At 44.3% G+C, this 24,688-nt stretch overlaps 1 protein-coding gene across 1 annotated transcript in view; it reads left to right on the top strand.

Moving 5' to 3' along the window:
* The first annotated feature begins 15,042 nt into the window (after window positions 1-15,042).
* The window catches only part of GRIN2B (glutamate ionotropic receptor NMDA type subunit 2B), a 217,702-nt gene continuing 208,056 nt past the window's right edge, over window positions 15,043-24,688 (top strand). The window contains exons 1-3 of the mRNA XM_061450628.1: window positions 15,043-15,074; window positions 16,777-16,899; window positions 18,479-18,561. The gene's annotated coding sequence lies outside the window, so the exon portion shown is untranslated. The remainder of the gene's footprint in view (window positions 15,075-16,776; window positions 16,900-18,478; window positions 18,562-24,688) is intronic.

Raw genomic sequence — 24,688 nt, 5'->3', positions numbered from 1 at the left:
GACTTCTCGGCTTGGCCAAGAGGTGTCTGAGTAGGACATGACAGAAGTCTAGGAGGATCACAGAGATGGGTAGGATATGACTGTTTTCTTTTAGTATCAAAGGTAGGAACTCCCAGTAAATCTATCAGTCAAAAGCAAAAAAAGGCACTTTTTCTCATCTGGTGCATTCTTAAACTGTGGAGTTCACTAGATGGTGTGTAGGGCAAAATTATAAATAGTTCTAAAAGCATCTTCACACATTTATGGTGGGAAAAAAAAAAAGAGCCATTAAGATCTACCAAACAGATTGATGCAGATGTGGTCTCTGGCTCAGGAAACTCTCAGCTGCAGATATCTGGCTGCTGGGAGAATACAGCAGGAGAAGGATCACTGTGTATTTGCACTGTCTTTGCCTAAGTCTTTGCTGTTTCCTGTTGCAGTCAGAATGCTGCGCTGGGTGGTCCTTTGGGTCCAGTACCAGGCATATGCTCTGAGAGTCTTAGCAGTAGTTCTTTAAGAGCATGCAAACAGCTTGTTTGGAATCAAGTTAAACACTGGTGTTTAACTTCACCAGCAGAGGATGAACTCTTGTCAGGAATTGTTCCTAGATATCAACGGACAGAAGCAGCAGCACTGTTGGATATCAATAATCATTTGGAAGAAATGTTAACAAACCTTAATAAAATATAAATGTTATGAGTCATAGGGAGTTCTTGGAAGTTGGGGAGAATGGGAAGGAGGCTTAACTATTGGTGGAACCCTGTGAGGGAACTATGTGTTTAACATACCCAGTATGTGTCTGAGTAATACCCAGGACAAGGGTCGTAGCTGAAATTTGGATCCCTGATACAAGGACTGTGTTCTAACATCTTTTTAGCTGGACGAAGCAGAGAGTGAACTTCTGGCAACTTAACTATAGCAAAAGTCTGGGTTTTTTTTTAATTGATGTATGCCTGTCTCTAAGCTTAGCAATTCTATTTTTAATATAGGAATTGTAGCAAATACCCTGTATCTTAAGTTTTATCTTAACCTCCTTGTTTGCTATTAGAATTGCCTTAGGGAAGATTGAACTCCAGAAGCTCTGTTCCCAGGGGAATGTTGAACCATAAACCACTCTCATAGTGTCTTGGGACAAATTCAAGCTCCCTCATTAATTTTTCTGGGCTCGTGTGAGACCTGGCAACACAAGATGTCAACCTGGGAAGCTGTTTTCCATCAACAAAATTTACCCAGTCTACCTTTAACGTGGAGTGAAATGGTGAGATGAGTTCCTGAACCTTAAGGCTTCTCCATGAGTTTATAAAATCAGGCCAAGAAAATTTTGAAATGGTTGGGAGCTGCAGTGGAGGCAAGTGTTGGTGCAGTAGGAATGGCATAATGTGCTATTTTGTTGCTTTTGATTACTGGAGTGTTTTTTGCTTTGACCAGCAAAACCTCCTTCCTCACAGTTAGCAAAGGCATTTGTTTTGAAGCAGGGGCGCCAGTATTGGCGTGTATGGGGACCAGGAGGGTAGAGGTCCAATATAAAAGGAGGCAGATTTTGAAACTGCTTATGATATTCCTAATGTCTGTTTAACTTGAGAGCTGGAGTATGTCACAAAAGTGATGAACACTTCATGACTTTTAACGACCTGAGCTTTGATTCATGCTCATGGAGGTGCTGTGGAAATACCAAGACCTACACATACCACACACCACAGCTCATTGCCTTCCTATCTGAATTCCTTTCAGCTTTGATCTCTTTTGCAGTTCTTCATGTTTCCCACTGAAAGGGCTAATCTACCCGACAAGTGGCTGTGTCTGACATGCTACCCAGCTGCCCTCTCCCTTCCCTTCCTCATGCAATATATACTAAACAGATTCTCATTATTGTTCTCTGGTAACTAGGCAACCACAAAATGTCAGCTTGGCCTAAATAAATAAAAAAGGCATACATATCTTCACGATATATTTATATCTACATATGTGTAGTTATCGATATATGTGATCATCTGAGCATATCTATATGTGTGTGAATTCCAACTAAATGTGATAATACTTTGTGCTTCCGTCTGTGATCTTGAAGCTTTTTGTTTAAGTATACCCATGCTCTCCTAATGGAAATATTATCACTGCCTCCAAGTGACAGGTAAGTAAGCTATGGTATAAAGAAAAAAAGTGACATATCAAGGTTGCAGAAATACCCAGCCGAAAATGCAGGAACAGCTTCTTGAAAACTAAACTGTGTGCACTAATATTCTGTACCAGATCCAAATTATTCACTCCATCACTATTTCCAGTATTGCAAATAGCAAACTGGCATCTCCCTGTCTTTTCTCCACTCATCTGCTCCTCTTTTTCCTCTCTCATTTTGCTCACTCAATGCGTGTCTGCAGTTGTTCCCCAGTTTTTTCCTATTTTTCCCCTGTGACTGTTCCCCTTCATCAGATGTCCTTTTACTTCATATAAAGACACTTTCCTTAGACTCTCTCTCGCTTACTCTCCCTTCACTGCCACATCTCCTTTCTTCTCTCCAATTCTACTTCAGTCCACTCTTTTCTTCACCCTTCACCCACATATACAGAACTTGGCAAGATGCAAAACATGGCCATTCTAAGAGAAACTAGTGAGATACCCTTGGAGCTGGGAGTGGCTATAGACTACACAGAAAAGCACTTCCCACTTTGGAGGTGCAGAATTCCTTTTGATAAGAGGCACAAGGATTACCTGGTGAGGAGGGAAGAATAACCACCAAATTTTGTTGCTGTCTGTAGCTCCTCTCCTTTCCAGATAGATAAGGAGGATTTCAGGAAGTTTCTCTCATATGAAATGCATCTATGCAAATACTTGCTATGAGCCAGACACGAATCTTTGCTCTGGCAATGCAGGACTAGTACTTTGGAAATTCAGTCCCCACTCAGGAATTTCATGGTGTAAAAAATAATCCTTTGGAGAGCTGTGGGCTGTTCTCGGCACCCTGCTTACTTGATGAGTCCAAATCATCTTTGTGTATTGACAGTCCCTTATCACCAACCAGGACATTTCCCAATATCAGGTCCAAAATAAAGCTTGCCTCCCCTGTGAGTGCTTGGGAATTCCCCAGGATCCGTCTGTGTCCTTCTAGTGTGTGTTTCTTAGAGGCTTAACCAAAATATTATTTGGATGCTGTTTAAGACCTGGGGCAAAAACTGAGTCAGGCAAACATCAGGTCTCAGTGGATGTCTTGAGTTCTTCCTTGGTTGCCTAGAGAAGAATTCAGGTTTCTCAGGCGAAGGATCACTGCACTGAGTTGTTCAGCACTGAAAGAAGCCAGATCCCTGGTCAAAACTAGGGATCAGGGGCTGGGGTGTTCAGGTTTATTTTTTTTTTTTGTCAATGTAATGTGTACCTGACAAAAATAGCAAGGTTCTGTACAGAAAACTGTATGCTCAGGGTCCATTTTAGTTAGAGATGTGTTTATACAGTCAAGAGGTTTGCTCTAACATAAGCACGACAGCTTATCCTGTGTAAGTTGAGTGGGCTTAAAAGAGGAGTGGGAGGAAAAGAACTGCAGCAGAGCTGGAAGCAAAAAGGGCAGGAGCAGCTACCTTAAAGCATGACTATTTCAAATTTCCCGACCCATGTGAGCACCATTCCCTTCCCTTAGCTGAAAACACACATTCAAGGCTGTGCAACTGAACAGATCTTCCATCACCCACATTCAGCCATGACAATCTTTGCAAGTCCATTGTAAGCCAGGACAGAAACCAGGGCAGATTTTCAGCTGGCTGCAGAAACCAAAGCTGCCACCATCCTTTCAGGGATGCAGTCAGAGCCCATTGCTGATGACATGCCAGCAGCAGGCTGACAGGACTTGGTGGGTGAACCTATAAGAGATGCAGTCTTTCCAGTGAGGCAGAATGTCACTGCCTTCAACTCCCTGCTTCCCTCATGGTGTTGTGGTTTCTTATTCATCCACAGTGGGTGCTGAGAGAGCAGCCTGCCCTCCCCCCTCCCCTGGAGTAGGGGAACAATAGCAATTGCTGATCATGAGAGTCTCTGTGAGTAGACTGGGCAGGGCCAGGGCACTCTCTGTGCTGTAATCATCATGAACATCATGCGGTAGAGCAACTCCCAGCACAGGTTTAGCCTGTGCCAACTCACAGACAAAGCCTGGCTCCAGCTCAGGGATGGCTCTGTCCAGGGACTGATCCCAGGGTTGCGAAGGGGCAAAAGAGGAAGGTAGCTACAGGAACCTGAGCCCCACTGTGCCACTTGCCTTGCAAGTGAGCCCTGGACCATTTTAGCTCCTAGGATTCACTAAGCCAGCTGACTGCTAGTGGCAGAGGGCCAGGATAGGTGTAGAAATATTTTCTTTCTAGATTGCAAGGGGGGGGGCAGATGAGCCTCATCCCTGACTTGGCCAGACAGGCTAGGTTGCCCAATGATGCTAAATTGCTTAAAAAAGAGAATTAATGGCTTTTAAGTGATGTTTCCTACAGTAATTCCTCTTTTGCCTTCTACAGGGAAAGATTAGGGGCAGCTGGTGGTGTAGCTCCATCTACCAGGAAGCAACAAGTCAGGCTCCACTGTCAGTCACAGATGGTGTAATTAATTCTTCTAGGTAGTGTAATTAGTCCATCCTATCAGCTACATATTTTCTCAGTCAAAATTATGCTAAAGCTAATAATACATAAAACACAGAAAACAAAAAAGAAACCCAAAAAAGGGGAAGAAATAATGGGAGGAGAAGGGATTAGAACAAAATTTACCAGTGTATAATTTTTTCTTGTTGTACATTTCCTCTTCCCTTCAGCTTCAAACACAATTCAGAACAACTGGTGAATGTAGCAAGCAGAATGAATACAAATTGGCTTACTTTAAATAGCAGCATGTAGGACTTAGCCAAAGTCTGCTTTCAGATGCTGAGGCAAGATAAGGCATGGATCCTGCAACGAACTCTGTGCAGGCATTGTGTCAGGGCTGATGCTTCTGCGCTGTGCCCAGAAGTGTGGGATGCAGGAATGTAGTGCGTCCACTGCTGATGTGTGCTTTTCTTTGACTGGAGCCCCAGCAGGGCAGAGCTGCTGGCAGGACTGCATGGAAATCTACATATAAGTCTCCTGCAACACATTGTGGGGTGTGTTGGATGTCTCTGCCTCCAAGCGAAGAAGAGGTACCCAGGGGCCGTCATCACAGATTTGGGAATTGGTTCCCAAAGCAGGGAAGGGCTGGGTTACCTGGAATGGCACCCATAAAAGAGGTCTCATAGCCATCCATAGATGGGGGACTATAGCCCAGAAGACCCTTGAGGGCTTTTTCCTTTACCAACTCAGGTGCTAATGCAGAGCAGCTCTTTCAAATGGAGTTTGGCTCTGGGAATAAAGAACCACCCCAATATGTAGCTGCTGTGGGAATTTCCTTGGGGCTCAGGTTTGAGGGTGGAACCTCAATATAGGAAATCCAGAAACTGCTCGGTGAAACCTTCCTCCACCATGACATGTATTGCTTCCCCAGAGGTCAGGCAGGTGGGGAGGGAAGGTGGTAACTGGTCTGAGCAAGCTGGAAAAGGGGCCTGTGGGGCTCTGGAATGAGTTCAGCCTGTTGTCATGTCACCTCCTCTCTCCGTGAGCTGTTTTGGCCCCCGGCTTACCCAAAGCATCCCATGGACTTGCAGTGCTCAGCCTGAGGGAGGATGGAGGGGGGTTTTGTGGGAGGACAGGGATGCTGCAGCGCAGCTTGGGGGGACTTCTGTGAGCAGGACATGACTGGCTCTCTGTGGTGGGAGGGAGGGCAGTGAGTGATTTTGCAGAGAAAACTGGTGCTGAGAACATGAAGCTATTTTCAGCATAAAAGAAGAAGATTCAAAGCAGACTGCACGAGTCAGTCTCAGTAATGAGATACTTCTGAGCACAGTCGATCTCCGTAATCACTCCTCTATGAGCTCTCCAGTGCTGGGCAGGCTCACAAAGGTCCTGTGGTGGCCATGGCTCCACCATGGAGACCAGCACATGTTGCCTCAGAGTGCTCATGGCCTGGGGTGGCCCCACGAGCCAGATGCCCCATGGCACCTGTGTGTCTCAGCCTCACTGCTGAGTGACCCTATGGCAAAAGGAGGGGGAGAGATGGCTGAGTCCCTGTGAGCATAGAGAGCCTGTTTCCCTGGAGATAGAGTTATCTCTTTCTAAGAGTGGATTTAGCCCAGATGGGAAAAAAAGAAAAAAATAAAAAATGCTGAACAGGAACAAGTCCTTTTTTTAGAGCTCTGAGGAGGCACAGCCTTCCTTAGTGCTGACCCCCGAGTCTCTAAGAGCATCCTCTCCTCTGGGAAGAGGTGGTGGGGCAGCCTGGCCATTCCCACTGATACTAATACTGATTTCCTGCTGATACTAGCAATAGCTGCAGTGTGGTATGTACTGGGAGAAGGCACAGGGCTCTCACCGCTGGTGGGGGTTATTCCCTGTGCAGCATTTGATGTCACTGGTCCTCCCCATGGCTTCAGGTTCAGGAAGACCAGCTATGGCGGTGCTCACTTGCTGCACTTCAGTGGGCATGGCAAGGGCTGCCTCATGACTGCCTTTTGACAGGGTACTTTTTGCCACCTGGTGAGATGCAGGTTCAAGGTAAGTCAATGCACTGCAAATGGTGAAGACTTTTGCTTACAACCGAGCTGATTACAGAGCTTCTGATACGCAGGTCAAAGCACAGGAGCCCACTGACCTGCAGCATGGCTCAAGAGAGAGCTGGATGTGTCCTTCACCCCGATGACAGGTGGTCATTGTTTCTCAGGAAAGCCAGAGTGCAGAAGGGACTCTGCTACCCTCAAACTTTGTCATATAGAAACTCAAGCTTCAGGCACCGCACCCACCCCTTAGTCTCCCTGGCAATTTAGTTTCTGTCTTTCTCATCTCGTTTTGCTTCAGCATCTCTCCTAACACCCCCCCATCCATCCGTCTGTCTTGTTGCTAGGTGAAAAAATCAGAGCAGCAGCCATTGAAGCTGACTCACGGCCCGTATGTGGGAAACAGAGACACCAAGTATTGCCTAATGCCCAGAGTGCACAGCTGTCAAGACCCGACTGCCCTGATGGGCTGTAATTGCCCTGAGCAGCCTCATCTGGGACCCTCACCCGCACATACTCTGCTCCTTAGCCTGGGAGTGCTGTATAGCCTCAGCCTTGGTCTGTGCCTAAGCCATGTAGTGAGCACGTTTGCTCTTATCTTTCATGAATTTGGTTGGGCTTCCTCGACTGATCGTGGACTTCATTTGTGGTTGTTGGATGACTGCTGTACTGGCCCTGCTCATGTGCTGTGGGGCTGGGCCTATGTAAGTGACAATATGGTCCTGGAGTCCTTATCTTCTCTTGCCTTTTCCATGCAGAGCAGCCTACCCCTTCTGCTCCCTGAGAACCTGGCAGCAAACAGAGATCCTGGGAGGTGCTTGGGTCTTGTCTTGTCTCAGAAGCCTTCCAAAATGCTGCACTTTGTTTTTCTTCATCACAGGTACTTCTCAAGGCATTATTGAAACTAGTGTTGGTACTTCTTTGGCTTTCATTAATCCAGTGCAAAAATGTTCATGTAACAAAATGTGGCTATAAGGAAATGGCTGTTTAGCTACTTCCTGGAGCAAAAACCTCATTATAGCTATAAGACTCCTGCTGGGAATCTTGTTGTTTTTGTTAATTTTGGATTGCTGTCCTTTATGCTAGTGACCTGAAAACTTTCTGTAGCAACATGATTGATACACTCCCTTGAACCGTGTTTCTCCCACAGCAGGGTGGTGTGAGGTGTCTCACTCACCCTGTGACAGTGAGTACCAGGCAGTATGAGGAGATGAGACTTGGGATGCTGTGATACTAAATATTTCTGGAAGAAATATGTAAGGCAGAGTGTGGGGAACTTAGCCAGATTTTTTTTCAGATTTTTATTGATTTACTTTAGAATTGAAAGTATGCAGTGACTTGTAGTATCCATGGTGATCTTCATTCACATTGTTAAGTAAGACCTGATCATCAGTTAGGCTAGCATGGCAATTTTTCTCTTGGTACATAATGGTAGGCATTTAGGATGCTGGATCTGTCCAGGTTTTACATATCTCTAGAAGGCTGATGTAACAACTTACCACCAGCTCAGAAACTATCAGCCTGGCTTAGAGAGGTTATTGTAGAGGATGCAGGAGTGTATAGCTCTCCATTATACCTTTCCACTCCTGCTTTTGATCTCATCCAAGTACTAAGGGTACTTTAAATTCATACTCTTAAATCTTCCTAGAGTGCAGAACCAAAGGCTTGATTTGGAGGCAGGTTAATCTGGCAGAATAATTGCTCTTCTCAGGATCATGAGAGGAGAAACCAATTTATATATGTAATTTTGGGGCTTTGTCATGACTACTCACTGCACAGGACAGGAGCTCATTACATGCAGTTGAAGCAGCCTGGGTAGAACTTGGATTTGAACCAGGATCAAATAATAGACTGCTTTAGGGTCTTGTCCCACTCTGGGAAGAGCATTGCTAAAGTGGCTAGGGTATATTGGCTCATATTGCATAGTGGCTGGGATGGAGTGCTGGGAGATAAAAAGCAGATTAATTGAAGGAATGAAAGACAGTTCACTATCAGCATAGCATAGAGATCTTTGCTTAGGTGTATTGTACTGTATGCGTTCTTCTTTACAATGTGTACTTCCCCTATTTGGGTCCATGGGGGAGTCCCATACGTTGGTCCATTTTAGAAACCGTATTCAGACCTTGAGTGTTGGGCAGCTGTGTAGGTGAAGACAGGCTCTGTTCCTTGCAATGAAAAGGGACTTTAATTTGGCTCTTTCATGAGGTCCAGTATTTGTGATGCATTCACATTTTGCATCAATAAAATGAAGTCTTAGTTCCTTCTTTTACTTATGTGTAGCGTGCTGTTAGAAATAGTACATATTTTTAATGTTTTGATAGCATTTTATTAAAATAAAATGGAAATGGAAACCACATTCCTTAAATGAATTTTATCTCTATGGCAGTTCCAGCAATTCAGATCTGTGTCAGTGCCAGTTTATTGCAGTCTATTTTCTCCTCAGTGAGCATCTGTTTAACAGTTCAGTGCAGATACAGACAGATAGGAACATTCTAGCATGCACCTAACTCCACCCTGGGGCATGTCAGAAGTTACTTAGGATACTAATTCACCTCTCTTAAAGCAAACAGATTTTGGTCAAACAAGATGTTTTGTCCACTGAACAGATTAAAATGATCTTGGAATAACAAAAATGAAGATTATACTCTCCCTCTCCCTGTTATTTCCCTTAACGTGTTTTTTCCTAGCAGCAGTATGTTAAACAATTGTTGCATAAATTGCATATTAATCTTTACATGCTTTACCCTGGTCTACTATCTTAGGTCTTGTGTTGTAATGTAACATAATGGCTATGACCTATTAACAAGTTACAGAGCAATAGGCCATGAAGCTCCACAAACTCATGCTTTTTCCCTTCCTCTTTCTGCCCATTGACTATGGGATTAATTTATTGTTTGAGGCTTATTCACTCTCAAATCAAGAAACGGATCTTAGTATCATGTGGAAAATAAGTACAAGATTGAAATCCAAGTGCTCTTGTCTATGTTTATGGAATTGTTTAAGAAATACTACTTTGGTTAAGCTGAGCATGGAAACAGATATAATTATCCAACTAATGGAAAGAATACTGTGAAGAAGGAGGAGGATGACTTCCTGCTCCAGTAAAGGTAGGGCGCTTTCCTGCAGTGGAACTGCTGTCCTTGCCACTGATCAGTGTCCAGTCAGCCATAGATTTGCAGTGCAAAATGAGGCCAAGGTTCTTTAAAGAACGAAGAACTATCTACTATTTTGACCAAAATAAGACTCCTGTGTTCGTACCTTTATGCTCCTTAAAGAAGCTGCTTTTTGAAATGTTCCTCTGTCAAGAAGCTTTGTCTGAGCAGTGCTCCTGGAAGGAAAGGATCTGGTTGTAAGGGTCTTGCTGCAGGCTTGGGACACCGCTGAAGAGACCTCTTAGGTCAGTGAGCTTAGTCCCCCACTCTGACAAGCCCTACCTTAGACAAGCACACAGGTAGGTACTTGCTGATGGCCATGCTGTCTCTGGCATGCATATGCGTAACTATACTTCCTTATAGGGTTGCTTGCAGAGCTGGAGCTTGCATACTTGGTGGGGAAACAGGCATATGTCCAGAGCAAATGGACCCATTTGCTGTCAAACAGACAAGAATTGTTTTGGCAAATAAGGTGCTCAGACTTTCAACTGGGAAAACGTGATGAGTTATACTCTGTCTACCTCCAACATGCACTTCATATAGAAGATTTCAAAGTGATTTTCAGGATTCCTACTGCTGTGTCACGATCTCAGCAAAATGGAGGGAGCTGGCTGCTCTCTCCCATAAGAGACCATTGCAGGGATGCAGCATTGTACTTCCCAGAAGAAGGTCTGGCAAGTGTGATGAGGCAAGGAAATATCACCCAGGTGACTTTTGGTCTATTCTTAGTAAAACTAAGGGCAGACAGGCCAAGGTTTTCTGCTGTACCTTGTTTTCTGTTCCCCCCTTGCCCCAGACATTATCTTACTTTCACAGTTTCTGCTCCTGATCCTTGTTACAGCAGTGGGAAGCAGAAAGGAATTCATTCAATTTTCAGAGCTCCCCATCCTTTCCCTTTAGCTGTGTCTCTTCCTGTCAGACATGTGAGCTACTTGTGCCAACACCCTGGTGCTGGTGCATTCCCAACCTTGGGGGGGGTCCTTTGAGGTCACCCTCCTCTGGCTTGTGATGGAGCATTGCCTTAGCATTGCCCACACTGCTGGCTGCTGCTTTAGGCACACAAGAGTCTTGGAAAGGCTGCCACCCACTTCTTTGCCAAAGGTGTGGTAAAACTGTCTGCAAGAGTGATGAGTCTAGAAATGCCCCTGGAAGGGGGAAGCGGTGATGGTGAGAATGGAGTAGGGTCCCCACAGCAGAGAAGTCCTCCAAGCATGCGTTTTGAGTACAGGGATCCCTTTGGCAGGAAGTGGCTGGTTCTCATGAGTTTGCTACATGAAGCTTTGAGAAGAGAAAATAATTTCACCTGCAAAGCCATTAGATAGCACTTGCCCCATGCTGACTTGTAGTGGCAGACTGGTATAGGGAGAAGAACCTACAGGAAGTGCATGGAAACCCAGCCTCTGGTCATTTCTGGCTGAGATTCCTACTCCTTTAGAGCAAGAAAAGTCTTTTAGCTCCTCATGTACCTGTGACCTTGGTTTGGCACAAAGTGAATACAAAGCAAGGAGCAGTTTAGTGCTCAGAATTGTAGCTAGCTAACTAGAGCCTTCTTGGATTGCCCTTCTGTAAGATCTACAGATTGAGAGGCAGGAATGGGGGTGGGGGGAGAGGATTTAGTCAGCTGATGAGCCTGACTTCTCTGTCTCTTTCAAGAAAGCGGATTTATTGGTATTAAACATGTCTCTCTTAATTTGGATGATTTAAAATGGAAACTGACTTTGAAAGGGGATTTCCTGTTAACTAGCTGGGAAAGAAAAATAGGATAATACCATCATCCCTATACAGCGCCTATAGATGAGATGCTGGAACAGAATGATCTGGTTAACTGCTGCTGCTTCAGAAATTATAGCTTCTCTGTAAGAGTAAGCCTTGCTCAGCTTCCTCTGTGAGGAATGGTTGTATGGATGCTTCCATAAGGTTATTCTTATGGAAAAAAAGAGCATTCTTACTGGGTCCTTTGGGGTTCAAGTAAGAACCTACTAAGTATGAATTCTGAGGGCAGGATCAGGAATGTGCCCAGCTCTTCCATGCGTTATGTTTTAGGCCAAATGGAGACACAGACATTAGAAGGCTGGACTGAAGATTCACATTTGTTACCATGCAATTAATGCCAATCAAAACTTGGATTAGTTAATGATTTTAATAAGAAAAATAAAGCCTTGTCTATACCCAAATTTGCACTAGTTTAATCCAGGTTGGCCCAGTTATCAATTTAATTAAGTCTGTGCAGCCCCTTTATGTGGAAGAATTGATTTATTTAATCTGAACCCTTTTAGTCTGCTTCAGTTAAAACGAATCTGTACAAAGGGATGTCTATACAGCTAATGGAGGTAGATGTATGTAAGTTATGTATGGATAAACCAAATCCAGAGTTCATATCAACAGGCTACTGCACCTGGGCTGATTAATGGCAGGGGAATGCCACATTAACATCATTATATGTCACAATTAGGATTTTTTACTGTCAATGTACTGTATCATGGAGCATTGTAGATGTGCCCTGTCGAGCCTCGCACTCAGTCTGGAGACCAAGGCCTTTTCCCAGGTCTGTCAGTCGGGACACAAGGCAACATGTACTGGAAAGAAACAACCCCTTGATTAGGTTGAAACACCTTTGCTTTCATTGCTTGTGTCTGGGTAAGGAATGTGTCCTTTTTCAACATAATTTCCTCATTGCACACTCTCCAGTTGTGCAGATGCTGCTCAATGCTTGTGATAGGGAGATCTTTTTTCTCCTAATGGGGCCTGGGACTTGGGCTATGGGTGATGTGATGCAAAGTAAAACACAGATAACTCCAAGAGATGATAGTTCTGCCATGCCCCTCCTGAAAAGCTCCTTGTAAAACTATGCCTGGTGCTCAGAGTTTGGCCTTGAACAAGACAGAGTCTTCTCTTCCTCTTAAGCCTTCTGTCCTTAGACAACTTGGAGCACATCACGAGAGTGATCCCAGACCCTAATGGTGATGAGTAAAACCGGTGTGTTTCAAGAGTCCTTCAGTTATCTGGACTGCCCTTGTATGGGCATATATGCCATGTATGCCACCCATACCAGATAGATGGTGCCAGCATGCAAGCCTCTGAGCTCAGTCGTCTTCTAGGGTGGTTTCTGAAGTTGCCCAAGGCAGCCTAGGGAATCTCTTCTTCAGGCTGTCGTGGTTTAAGCCTGAGTACAGACAGCAGCTGACTCACCCCAAAATCTCCACCTCCTCTGAACTCAGCTGGTTGCAGGCAGCGGGACCAAACCTTCAATTTCCTGAGTGTCATGAATGCCTTACAAGAGTTTGCTGCCTCCTACTTGCTCATGGTATTTGCTTAAAAACTCCAGGAGAGTGAAGCGCAGATAGGACCTTCTGTATCCATCTCTCTAGTACAAGGAAGCTAAGTGATGGTGTGACAAGGGATTTGGTGTTTTGGAGTCACTAGTACTGGTCCCAGGACGTGCTGACTACCTTAATAAAAGCAGAAAAAACAGATAAAAGAAAGAGCAGGGAAGGGCTGCAGCAAGCAGTCACTTGTGGATCTTTCTGCTGTTTGTTTACCTCCTGCCACGGTGGTTTACATTCCCTGGGGAGCTTGTTCCAAAAGTGCCCAAGAGAAATTGGGGTCTGCCTACCCTGTGGCTGTGGTGTCTGGTGGAACCACTGTGCTCTACAGGATGGGCATGCCATTGTATCTGCTGAGGGTCTGCAAAGACCAGGTGTGTTTCCAGAGGCACATAAAAGCATTTTGCTTCTTTCTGACAGATTTGGGTGAAGCTGCAAGAAACGGTCAGTGTATTGCAACAGCCCTGTTGAGCCAAAGGAAAATGTGAGGCAGGTGATGGGTGCTTGGATCATTTGTCTTGGTCTGATGTTTGGGAGCTGACACTTGGTATTCTTGAAGTTTTGAGACAAACACAAAAAGGATCTCCTAACCAGCTCAAAAGATAAAAGGAACTGACAGCTTGTAATCGCTTGGGCAAACTGCATGGAGGCAGAGCAGGAATCGTGCTGCAGGAAGGTAGGGGATGCTTTCCTGTGTTGTCTGCCCTGAGGCCGTGAAGATCAACTGCCCCGGCAACAAACTGCCAGGGGAGAGCGGCACAGGCTGCGGCGCCCTTCGGGGCACAACGTGAACTGGGGTTGGGGCTCACCAGGTCCCCTGCAGTGAGCCTCCACCTGTGGGAAGGGTCCAAGAGAACCTGACACTAAAAAGGCAGCCTTCCTCCAGCTGTGTGGTGCATTCCTCCACCCTGGATTCCAGCAGGATTGCTGATCACAAGGACTTCAAGGACTGTAACTGAAAGGACTACAACTGAAAGAATTTCCATTCACTGACCAAGAAGGCATTGCTGGATCCATGGGGTGGTGATCTTATTTTCTGTTTTCTTTTCATCTTCCTTTTCTTTCTCCTTTTCTTCTTCTAGTGTTTTTCATGAGAATATGACTTTTGTGCCTCCTGACACAGTTTAGAGAAGTTTGCAATAAAATTGTTGTTTCAGTTTTTAATCTCTGGAAAGCCTGTGGTTTGTCTTGTGTAGTGTGCAGGGTATTGTAAAAGACCACCTTCCCCCATGCACGCCGAGCAGTATGGGGGCACAGTATGTAGGATGATTATGGGAAGAGCAGAGAGATGGGGATAGGCTTTAAAGCAGTGCTAAGCCTTCTCCTCGGGTCTCAGCTCTGTCTTTGGAGACACAGGAGGACAGCCTGTTGCAGCTGTCAGGATGTAGAGGGGCCAGGGAGTGAATGGGAGACAGGTTGGAGGTGTGGAGGGGTATAGAAATGTAAGGCCTATGTTGAAGATATGACTGCTGTCCCAAGTTGCCCTCATTGGTATTCTGCTCAGCATGCCACCTGGAGATGGTACAGTTCTGTAGATGTTGTGGAGCAGTGTCCTGACCACCTTCAGTGTGTGACCACCAAGGTTAGGGGGAAGAGACAAGGAATAAGACAGAAGACTGGTGATCCATGGAAGACATGGAAGTGTTTGGTGCCTGTATGAGGGCCATTCTGGTTGGACTTCCTTGGCCTCTGTGCTTGTGTGTGTTACATGTATTGATTAACTGTGGGTGTATTGGCTGCTTGGCAATGGCATGAGAGTCTTGGCTAGTGCTCTTGAGTGATAAGGGAAGAGAAGAGGATGAGTAGGTGTAGATCCTAGCTATGGCTGGGTGGAAGAGCTGCTGAAACACAAAATGGTGGCAGGCCCGCTGTCTTTTGAATTGATTTGCGATGGGTTGCTGTGATCTGCCGTGGTTGGTTGCTTGGAGGATTCGTGTTGCTTGGCAACCCTGTTGTCAGGTTCATCTGGCACTACTGGAGGAGGGGGGCACTTTGGAGGACACTGCTACTGGGAGGGGAAGGGGGAGCTAGGGGAGGAGGGTAAGTGTGATAACTACAGTGGTACACGCTGGTTGTGCTTTGCTCAGGGCTGTATGGTGGAGCAAGAGCTGGGTCTGGTTATGCCTGTGTGTGTCCCTCATGGGTTTGGTGGGGATAGGGAACTGGTGAGTATCTTGATGCTGCAAAGGGGTGTGGTCAGGGTAGTTGACAAGGGGGCTGGGCACCCTATATTGATACCTGTATTCAAACCTGGGGTTTTGAAGAGGCGTATGGGGTGTGAGGGTGTGGGGACCCTGCAGTATGCCTCCCCATAACCTTGTGAAGGCAGGCTGGTAAACATGGAGGCTGTAGTCTGCCCATCCAACATGGTCTTTCTCAGAAATTTGGGCTCACAGATCCTGCAGAGTCTACTTCTGTACTTTTGCAGAAATTGTCTGAGGACAGGAAAGCCATGGGACAGGTTGCCCAGAGAAGCTGTGCAGTCCCCGTCCTTGGGTATGTTCAAGACCCAACTGGTTAAAGCCCTGAGAAGCCTGATCTGATCTCACACCTGATCCTGTTTTGAGCAGGATGTTGGACTAAAGCCCCTTGAGGTCCCTCCCAGACTGAATTATCCTATGATCCCATGACTCCCTGATGGTGAGCAGTGGCTGCTGTTCCTTTGTCAACTGTTCTGTAAGAATCAAGCACTTCGGGTCAGTACAGCACCTCTGTAGTTTTCAACCCTTGCAGTCACCAAGAGAAGTTTGAAAACAAAAATATCACAAATGCAACGACAGCCAGATACGCAGTTGATAGTGAAGTCAGTTGTTCCTATTCACCACCTTCAGGAGATGGCAATCCTTTCATTGCAACACACTGAGACATCAAGCAGTTCTGACCTCTGCCAGACTCCAAAAGAAACAACAGATTTTAAAGGAGCCAGTCCTTTCTGATGAAAACTCTGAAACTGGTCTTGAGCTGTAACTCCAGGGGATCATTTATCATCTGTACATATGCTAGATGCTTGCAGTCATAGGGCTTGAGGTCTTCCATTATTACCCGAGATTGTGTGATCAGTTATTTCCATTATATTCAGCTGAGCTATAGCTGCTGTTAGTTTCACTGAAGAGTAACTGGTGACAGTGTATGGGGGATAGGATTGTCATTAGCCTCGTATTGCTGGTCTGTGGCCCTGGAAGTTAGCCAGTATCAGTGGCCTCTCCATGCTGTTTCCATGAAGCGAAGGAACTATATACAACTCAGTGTATCTTTTGTGTGAGCCTATTTAGTTACAGCTGGTATACCTAAGGACTTGTTTTCTGGACTACCGTAGAAGCAGATGATAATAGCCAGTTTCCTTGCTCACAATTTCTACGGCTGCTTTACCAGTCAGCCCTCAAGCCCGGAGATAATCTAACACTGCTCCATGTTCATGATCTGTTCAAGTGCATCAGTGCCTCTCAGAAAAGCTGTCCTTTCAGAACACTGGGTTGCAAAGTGGTGCTAGCATGTGCAGCAGAGACGTATTCAACACCAGCTTTTAGTGACCAGAATTGTCCACTTGCAAAGTTTCGTAGCACACTACCATAAATCTATATTCCAAATCATGCAGCTTATCTTGCTTCTTACATGTCTTTCCAAAAGTGTGTGGCCATTACAGGCATTGCACTAGGTCTGCGGCTCCTGCTAAATTGTCATAATATGCATGGTCAGTCATTTACCTGTAACAGCATCTTAAGGTTTGGTAACATTTCTGTAGCCTGTTCTGGGTAACACAAGACAGCAACGTCAACAAGGAGCCATCCCATTAACACTGGATTTTCTGGAGTCAAATCTGCTGTGGCTTAGCCCAACAGATCCATCAGCATTGGGTTGACTCCTGGTAGGTAAAGGCCCGTCTTGGTGATATATATGTGTATGGGAGAATGGAATGTAATAACATGATTCAGAGTTAGAATTGCCATTTAATGGGTTTGTCAAATGCTGTACCCTCCCAACATTCTCATTATTCTCTTCCAGCATCTCTCTCCTCCTTATGCATCTGCTGAGATGCCACTAAGAACAATATAACAGAGACCCAGACCTCCTCTGATGGTTCTGAAGTAAAAAATATGCGGGAAAAGTGGCATTAGTGATACTTATTTTTCTTGCATTAGGTAATGGACTGTCCCTTGTGCCGTGTGTGCCACTGAGACAGTGTCCTCTGTGGAGGCTGTTCTACAGCAGCAAAGCTCTTGGCTGGCAAAGGCAAGAATATGGGGGTCTATGGAAGTTGTGATGTGAGAGACACAGATCAATTACTGAAAAAAAAGAAGCACAATTCCTTCAGGTAGCATGAGAACACATAGCCATCCTTGACCTGGAATAAGGACATGACCAGCAAGGACACAGCAGCCTGTGGGCTTGCTCTTTGTCAGCATGAGAAAGCCTAGTAGCACGGCAAGCTCGGCAACCAACTTCTGAATGACATAGGGGCTGGAGCAGAGATGCACAGCTGTTCTTTTGCCAGGAGAACAAACTACAGCTCCCCAGGAGCATTATGTACTTGCATCTAAAGGGCATAACAAAGGACAAATGGCCTTATAAAACCGGACAGAGCATAAATACAGGGGATTGCCATGAAAAGAGCACAGAATGTCGTCACAGATTTTCCCCTTCTCAGATAAACCTATTTATGAGGGCAAGAGGAAGCCAAAGCTTTCACTGTGAGATGCTTTGAGCTGTCCTTCCAGATAAACGTTGCCTTGCTCTAATGCCCAGCCTATGTCCTTGGCCTGGGAAAGTTGCCAGAGTGTGGCCAAAGCCCTAGGTGGGCATTTTCTAAAGATGATGATGGGAGAGGGACAGAACAGTGTGTGCTTTCTGACCTCAGTGATTGGTAAGGGGTGATGAAAAGGCAAGAGTTCTTTCCCATGCCTGGGAAAGGTTCTTACATTCCATTTTCCCATTGCCAGGCCAGCCATAGAAACACAGTCACCACTCGGGTCCTTGTAGTAACATGTTGGGGAGAGGGCAAACTTACAGTCTTACTGGAGGAGCTCAGCTGAAGCTAGACCTCACTCTGTTGAGTTCATAATCACTGTGGAGGTGAAAGAGAGCTCATGTTTGAGTAAGGCCTGGCCTTGGGATCAGGTTTACAGCTGATGTGTTAAAAAAAAAAGTGTAGTCAGAGCATGAGACAGTCTGTAGGCTACGCATACAATCAAGATGCTGAGGCTTGAGTCTGGGTTAGGCCAAAAATGAAAGGGAAAATACGCTGCTGAGCTTCAGTTGAGGTAAATGTCCTCCATTTCAATTTAATGGTAGATTAAAAGAGGCGGCTGAGGTGTACCAGGGGTATTTTGCTTATTGCCACTTCCTAGATGTCTAAGTAAGGGGATGTCTAAGTAAAGGAGAGAAGAAGGTGGCAGTTTTCTTTAGAATACAGAGCAATCTGACAGAAATCTTAATGCTTCTTCTAGCTAGAGGGCTGAACTATTGAGTCAGCTGGATCACCTGGAAACAGCTCAGGCAAAGGAAATCTATCTCCATCTGCATAAAGTAGGTAGGTATCCTTTTTTTTCAGGAAGGTGTGGTGGTAATGGGGCAGCGTGATAACAGCAGTTGTTGGGGGTAGATACTCTCTTCTGACTCAGATTTAGCAAACACTTTTTCACCTTTTAATTTAATGAGACTACTAAATAAACAGGCACAGGAGCAGGTGACCCTGATCCTGCTGGCTTTCAACTGACCATGGACACAGTGGTTTTCAGAGCTACTTTTAAGTTCATTAACATCTCTCTTCTGTTTGCCCCTGGGCAAGGGGTTATCTCAGGGACCACAGCTGCACGTTAACTGAGGTAATTTTTCACTTTTAAATGACCCTGCAGAAAACATTTGTCTTAAATTAGGTGGCCAATGCAAATGTGCAATAAATACTGCTGTGAGCACCTAAATCAAACCCTGTGGGAACATTACCAGCTCGCAGGCTCTTGGTTTACTGATGAAATTGTTGTTACTTCTGTTTTGAAGAATGTTTTCAGACCCACATCTCTGTGTTAGGGAAGTGATCTGGTTTCCCAATGCCGTGCAGCTCCTTGTTCAGAATCCTTGTCAGTACAAATAATATTTTCCTTCGCTATCATTTTTCCCTCCACTGGTTCACCTGAAGGAGGAATGAGAGGAACAGAGAGAGCTTCAGTGCTGTTATTCACCCCAGACTTCTCTGGAAAAACCTGGGTCTCTTAGGAGGCCCTGAGAGACGGGGATTTTCAGAACAGTTGTACTGGCAGGAAGCTCAGCTGGTGACACTAACGAGTGCCTTTGCTTTGCCACATTGCTATTAAAGTGAATCCACTCACTGGATATGCCCCATTCAATATGTATGTGTGTATTAAATGGTATCAAAAGTTCTGACAGAGCTTGCCAGTGAAGGAGGGTATGAGAGGTGGGTAGGATTTAATCTTTGCTTTGTGCACATCCTTTCCCTGTGTTAAGGACTGAAAGGAATCCATGGAAAAAAGATAGGAACCTTGTGTTTGGGAAGAAAAAGTAGTGATGCTTTGGTGACAGTATTTTTAGGTCATAAGGTGTTTATAAAAAAAATACATTCTTTAGGAGGAAACCAAATATTTGTGTATACTGCTGATGCCAGCTTTTGCCTCAATGATGACATGTATATTTTTAAGAGGGATTTATTTTTTACCTGCAGTAACTTTATGTTCTGAGTGAGTTTATAATAGCATTAGTTAGCTGGTAGCATTTAATTTAAGTGAAATACCAGCCCTGATGTCTGTATTCCACTTTTATCAGTCTCAGAGCTATTTAACTTTACTTATTCCTTTCATAGGAGGTGGTTCATGTTGTAGCAATGTCCCATTGAACAATCATTAAAGATTTGAGGCTCTGTAAGTGAAAGTGAAGTATTCTGTGGAGAATTCTGCCTGAAGAAATCAGTGGATTCAGATCAGCTGGATTTCACCCAGCAAGTGAAAAGCTGGGTATGTCCCACTACTGTGCCTAGACACCATTTGAATGGAGTAGGACTTCTGTGTAAGAAAAAAAAAAAAGTGCTTATTTATGGTAGCACTGATACTGTTGCGCTTTGACCCAACGATAACATACACAGCAAAGAAATGGCATGTTATTGACTATGCTATTATCTACAATAAAGAAAAATAAAAAGTGAAAAGTAGGGAGTTTAAGTGACCGAATCTTACTGCCCTGTGTTTATGTAGTGGACGGTTTCCCTGGTGATACTGCGAGCTGGGAAGCTAAATTTCTTGGAATGCGGCTAGCTGAGTTTTCGCCTTTATGTGGATATTGCGTTAAAGACAAGACTGGCTAGGTAGAGCCATGGTATCCGATCCCTGAGGGCGTGTGCAGCAGCTCTCAGTAGCATGAGCAGTAAACGAGATAATTGGTGTGTTGGTTCTCATCCAATAATAATTTATTTCCTGGGAGCAACTTCAAAGCTTAATCCTAGAATTAAATCCCCTATTCCTCCTTGGGATTTTAATTTAGTTTTGAATGCTCTGATGGATCCTATGCTAGAACATTGAAGACAGCTTTCAGATATAAGGGCGATTTTCCTGGCTGCTGTATGTCCTGTATGGCAAATAGGTGAATGCAGGCACTTTCTTGAAAACAGTCTTTTTTAGCTTTTCATCACAATAAGCTGGCAAAAGCTCCATCTTATCTCTTACTGAAAGCGGTTTTGCAGTTTCTTTAAACTATGAAGGCAATCTGCCTAATCCATTTTGCAGCTCCTCCAGTAAGGAGAAGAGTGTCATTACTTGAATCTGGAGAGAACCAATAAAGTTTTCATCAAGCAGAAAGTTGATTTTAGAAGAAAACCCAGATAATCTGTTTGTCTCGTTAGGGTTGGAACAGGATGGAGATGACTCCTGGAGGGCTGTGGTTTCCCATTCATTCAAGTGTGTCAGGAAATCATGCCTTGTTAAGATGAGCAAGGTGGGACAAAATCTCCAGCTAGTGGAATTATCTTTGCACCCCAGAGGTGGAGGAGAAAGGCTTCTTTCTCAGTGTGGAGTGGTGTAAGGCAGTGCTTCAGCCTTTTCTTCTTGTTTCTGAGTGCCACGTGAAAAGGGATGGCATGTATGGCTAATGTTTGTTCCATGCTTTGATGACATACGATACAGCATCTGATTATAATTACTATTTATTATTAGATCTGGTGGCTTTCGATGGATAGGTTCTTCAGTCTGAGTGAGCTGTAAATAGAGGAGCTATGTATCATCTTAAAAAAGTGACAGTATTAGTTTGAAATCTAGTCTGTGCTTTTGCACTTTAAAAATAACACATTTCCATTTGAAAGGAAGAACTCTACAGTTTCTTAGTTGAATGTGTATGTATTTCATATATAAATGACCATCCAGGAAAACCAATTTCAGTGAGCCTGACGTTCCATACTCAAAATAATAAACCAAGTCTATAAAGACATAGAGAAAGCTATTTCTCCTTTAATCTACTTCACACTTCTTTTGATTCTGCATGGCAAAAAAGCAGTCTGCTAGTTGTTTAGGATTTCTGGGGACAGACTGACCATGGCAGAGACAGTAGCAGATGCTGCAATTATTGTGATGCAAAATGATGAGAGCTCAGTTAAGTGCGCTGGTATGACAGCTGAGAGAACATACATCGTTTCAAAGCAAATGCAACAGTGCTTACAATTCTCTTCTGCAGGGCTGCTGGCAGGATGAGTGTCCTCTGAGACAGCAAACAAAGCAAGCGTTCTCTTTCTGCCCAGGTGTCTTTACAAAAAGCTGACCAGAAGCATCCCCACCCCTCAGAATGGCTTCTGGCTCATTCCTGCACTAGCATCTCTTGGTCCTGAGCCATGTGCAAAAGAAAGGATAAAAGGTTTCATGCCAAAATTCAGCCAAGTCCTTCAGCCGGGTTGTGACACTGTCAGGCTTGTGTGCTTGTTTCTCTGTTTGCTTTCCTTTTAATTATCTGATAAAATTCCTTTCTGCTGCTCTTTATGCAGCATAACATGGCATCCTTGCTTATGGATCTGTGGTCAGCGTTATGGTGGTGTTCTAGAAACGTCGTAGGCTTAGTACCTCACCACCAGAACTTCCCACAGTATTTCAGACAGTGGGAAGATCTGGAATGTGAGTGTAGAGTTTTTTGTCCACTTTACAGTCAGATTGGCAGAGTGTACTGGGGTACAGAGCACTGTATAAAACAGCTGGAGACTTGGTTACCATGCTCTGCAGCCCATTGCAAACACCCAAAGGAATTATGAAAAACCTTCTTAAGGTGTGAATTATCCAGAGCAATTGATTAATTTCATTAATGTCCTGGGTTCAGCAGTAGCAGTCATTTTTCCCCTTCTTGGTAGCTGGTGCAGTGCTGTGTTTTGACTTTCGGCCTGGGAACAGAACTGATAGCGATGTTTTGGTTTGGCCAAGGACTTTGTGAGCCTCATGTTCTGCCAGGGAGGAGAGGAAGCCAGGAGGAAGCAGAGACAGGACACCTGACCTAAACTGACCAAAGAGGTATTCCATACCACAGCACGTCATGCCCAGGAGGTAACTGGGAGTTAGCCGGAAGGGCTGGGAGACTGCAGGGTTGGAGGAGGTATCGGTGGGTGCTTGGTCGGGCTGAGTGGGGGGCAAGTTATCGGTCGGCTGGTGCTGAGGTGTTGTATTCTCTTCCCTTGTTATTTCCTTTATCATTATTATCATTGGTGGTAGCAGTAGTGATTTGTGTTATACCTTAGTTACTAAACTGTTCTTATCTCAACCCGTGGGAGTTGCATTCTTTCCGATTCTCCTCTCTGTCCCTCCGGGAGTAAGGGGGAGGGAAAGAAGGGGGGGAGTGAATGAGTTACCTGACTGGGTTTAAACCACGACAATTAATTATAAGAAATAGCTCCTCATAGACATGGCTTTTCTTACACTTGATGCACCTGCATCTGTGTTTGTGCAGATGACCTATGAATTGCCAGTCTTTTCCCTTAGCTGCAGACTCCATTTATCTAGGGACATAATGTACTGGAAGTGGGCTCTGATTTTATGAAGTTAGTGGGGCATTTACTGAGAGTTAAAGATAGTGTAGGGCATTTGGTGTCTGTCAGTGCTGACAGATGCTGTTCTGTGGTGGCAGAATAGCTTTGCTGCTCAGCATCCTCCCCAACACTGTGTCTGCCATATCCAGCCCTGGTTGCTTTTAATATAAGAACTTTCATCCACATTCTTTCATGTTAGGCAGGACAAGAATAATATGGCCCTAAATTTATAGTAAGCATAGACCCATTTAAAATAAATCCCTCAATTTGTCTTACAAATAACATTTAAGCGTTTTTGAATTGAAGATATGTTTGAAAAACCATTTCCCGTCAGAGATGCTATTTGTTTCATTTTATGCAGTTCATTCATCTTAGTCGATTAGAAAAAAACTAAAGCCAACCCCAGCTAGTGAGAGTAAACCTTGTCATAATACTATGCTGCTGGACATTTTGTAACAATTTTTATTTAGAGCCTAATTCCACAACCATTATTTACAATAAAGATTACATCTTAATCTAAAAGTAATTTGGGGGTTGGATGCTGTACAGAATCTCAAGAAGATAATTCTGAAGCAACCAGCATTTTTGCGTGCTCAATTTCAAACTTGTAGTTGAGCCCAATTTCTTTGGTCAGGGGGAATGGACCACCTTTCTCTGAAAAAGGTATCATATCAGACACTTGGGCCCCTAATCACTGTGGGGAACTTGCCCCTTGTGATTTGAGAGAGTGATAAATATACATAGATATAACATTTATATAAGATGTACATATACATCTATTAAGTAGAAGGGCAACTAGCCTTATCCTTAAAATGGAGCAATAACACAGGCTGCCACATACCGTGTAACTGTGGACTTTTGTAGTTTTAGATGGAAAACTTGTAGTGCATTAATTCCTTCTAAGGTCACAGAGAATGATAATCTTAAATATTGCTGACTTGCTTAAAATAATTGCAGCTGTTCTCTTCTGATTGATAGGCCCCTTTTCAGAATGGTTCCTAAGATACTTCTTAACCCTCCATTTTGTGTTTCTAAGTAATATGCTGGATGACAACCGTTCCATCTCTTTCTTGTGAAGCTCCTTCTCTACTTGTTTCATCTGTAAAAATGCAGGAAGACCTGCACAGTCCTAGTTTATCCCTTCTTGCCATACAGAAAGGAAAAAATATCCCTTGGCCAAATCCTATCTGCTATTCTTGTATCACTATCATCAGTGAAAGGAATGAGAAAGTCAAATGACTAATCTCTTCAGCTATTAGCAACTTCTGTATGTAACTATCACTCTACATTCCTTTCCTCCAACTGTTCTCAGATAATTTCAGATTACTTCAGGCTTTGGCTAATATGTCTTCCATTTTTACTGAAATTAGAATAAAAAAGATCAGAGTCACTTTTTTTAAGCATGCCTAAAAATGTTAGGAAAATCTTTCCAACAGAACAGACCTTACCAGCACCCTCAAGAAGATCCTGGCTGTCAAAATTAAAATTTTGTGTCTGCTTTTGGCAAGGAGCTCAAGCACAGATTGATATTGCTTGTGGTCACTGCAGCTATGAAAAATACCATTGCACACTCACTGTACGTGGACACAGAAATCCATTCAAGCTCCAGGTGGCATGTTGATACATACACAGAATGCTACGGCCACATTGCCATCCA

The sequence above is a fragment of the Pezoporus flaviventris genome, unplaced genomic scaffold (assembly GCF_033815535.1).
Source record: "Pezoporus flaviventris isolate CSIRO_AGI_PZ_B2104156 unplaced genomic scaffold, CSIRO_AGI_Pfla_v1 ptg000011l, whole genome shotgun sequence".
In the NCBI taxonomy this organism is placed as follows: Eukaryota; Metazoa; Chordata; class Aves; order Psittaciformes; family Psittacidae; genus Pezoporus; species Pezoporus flaviventris.
The sequence above is the reverse complement of the archived record's forward strand: the minus strand, read 5'-3'. Positions and strand labels throughout refer to the sequence as shown.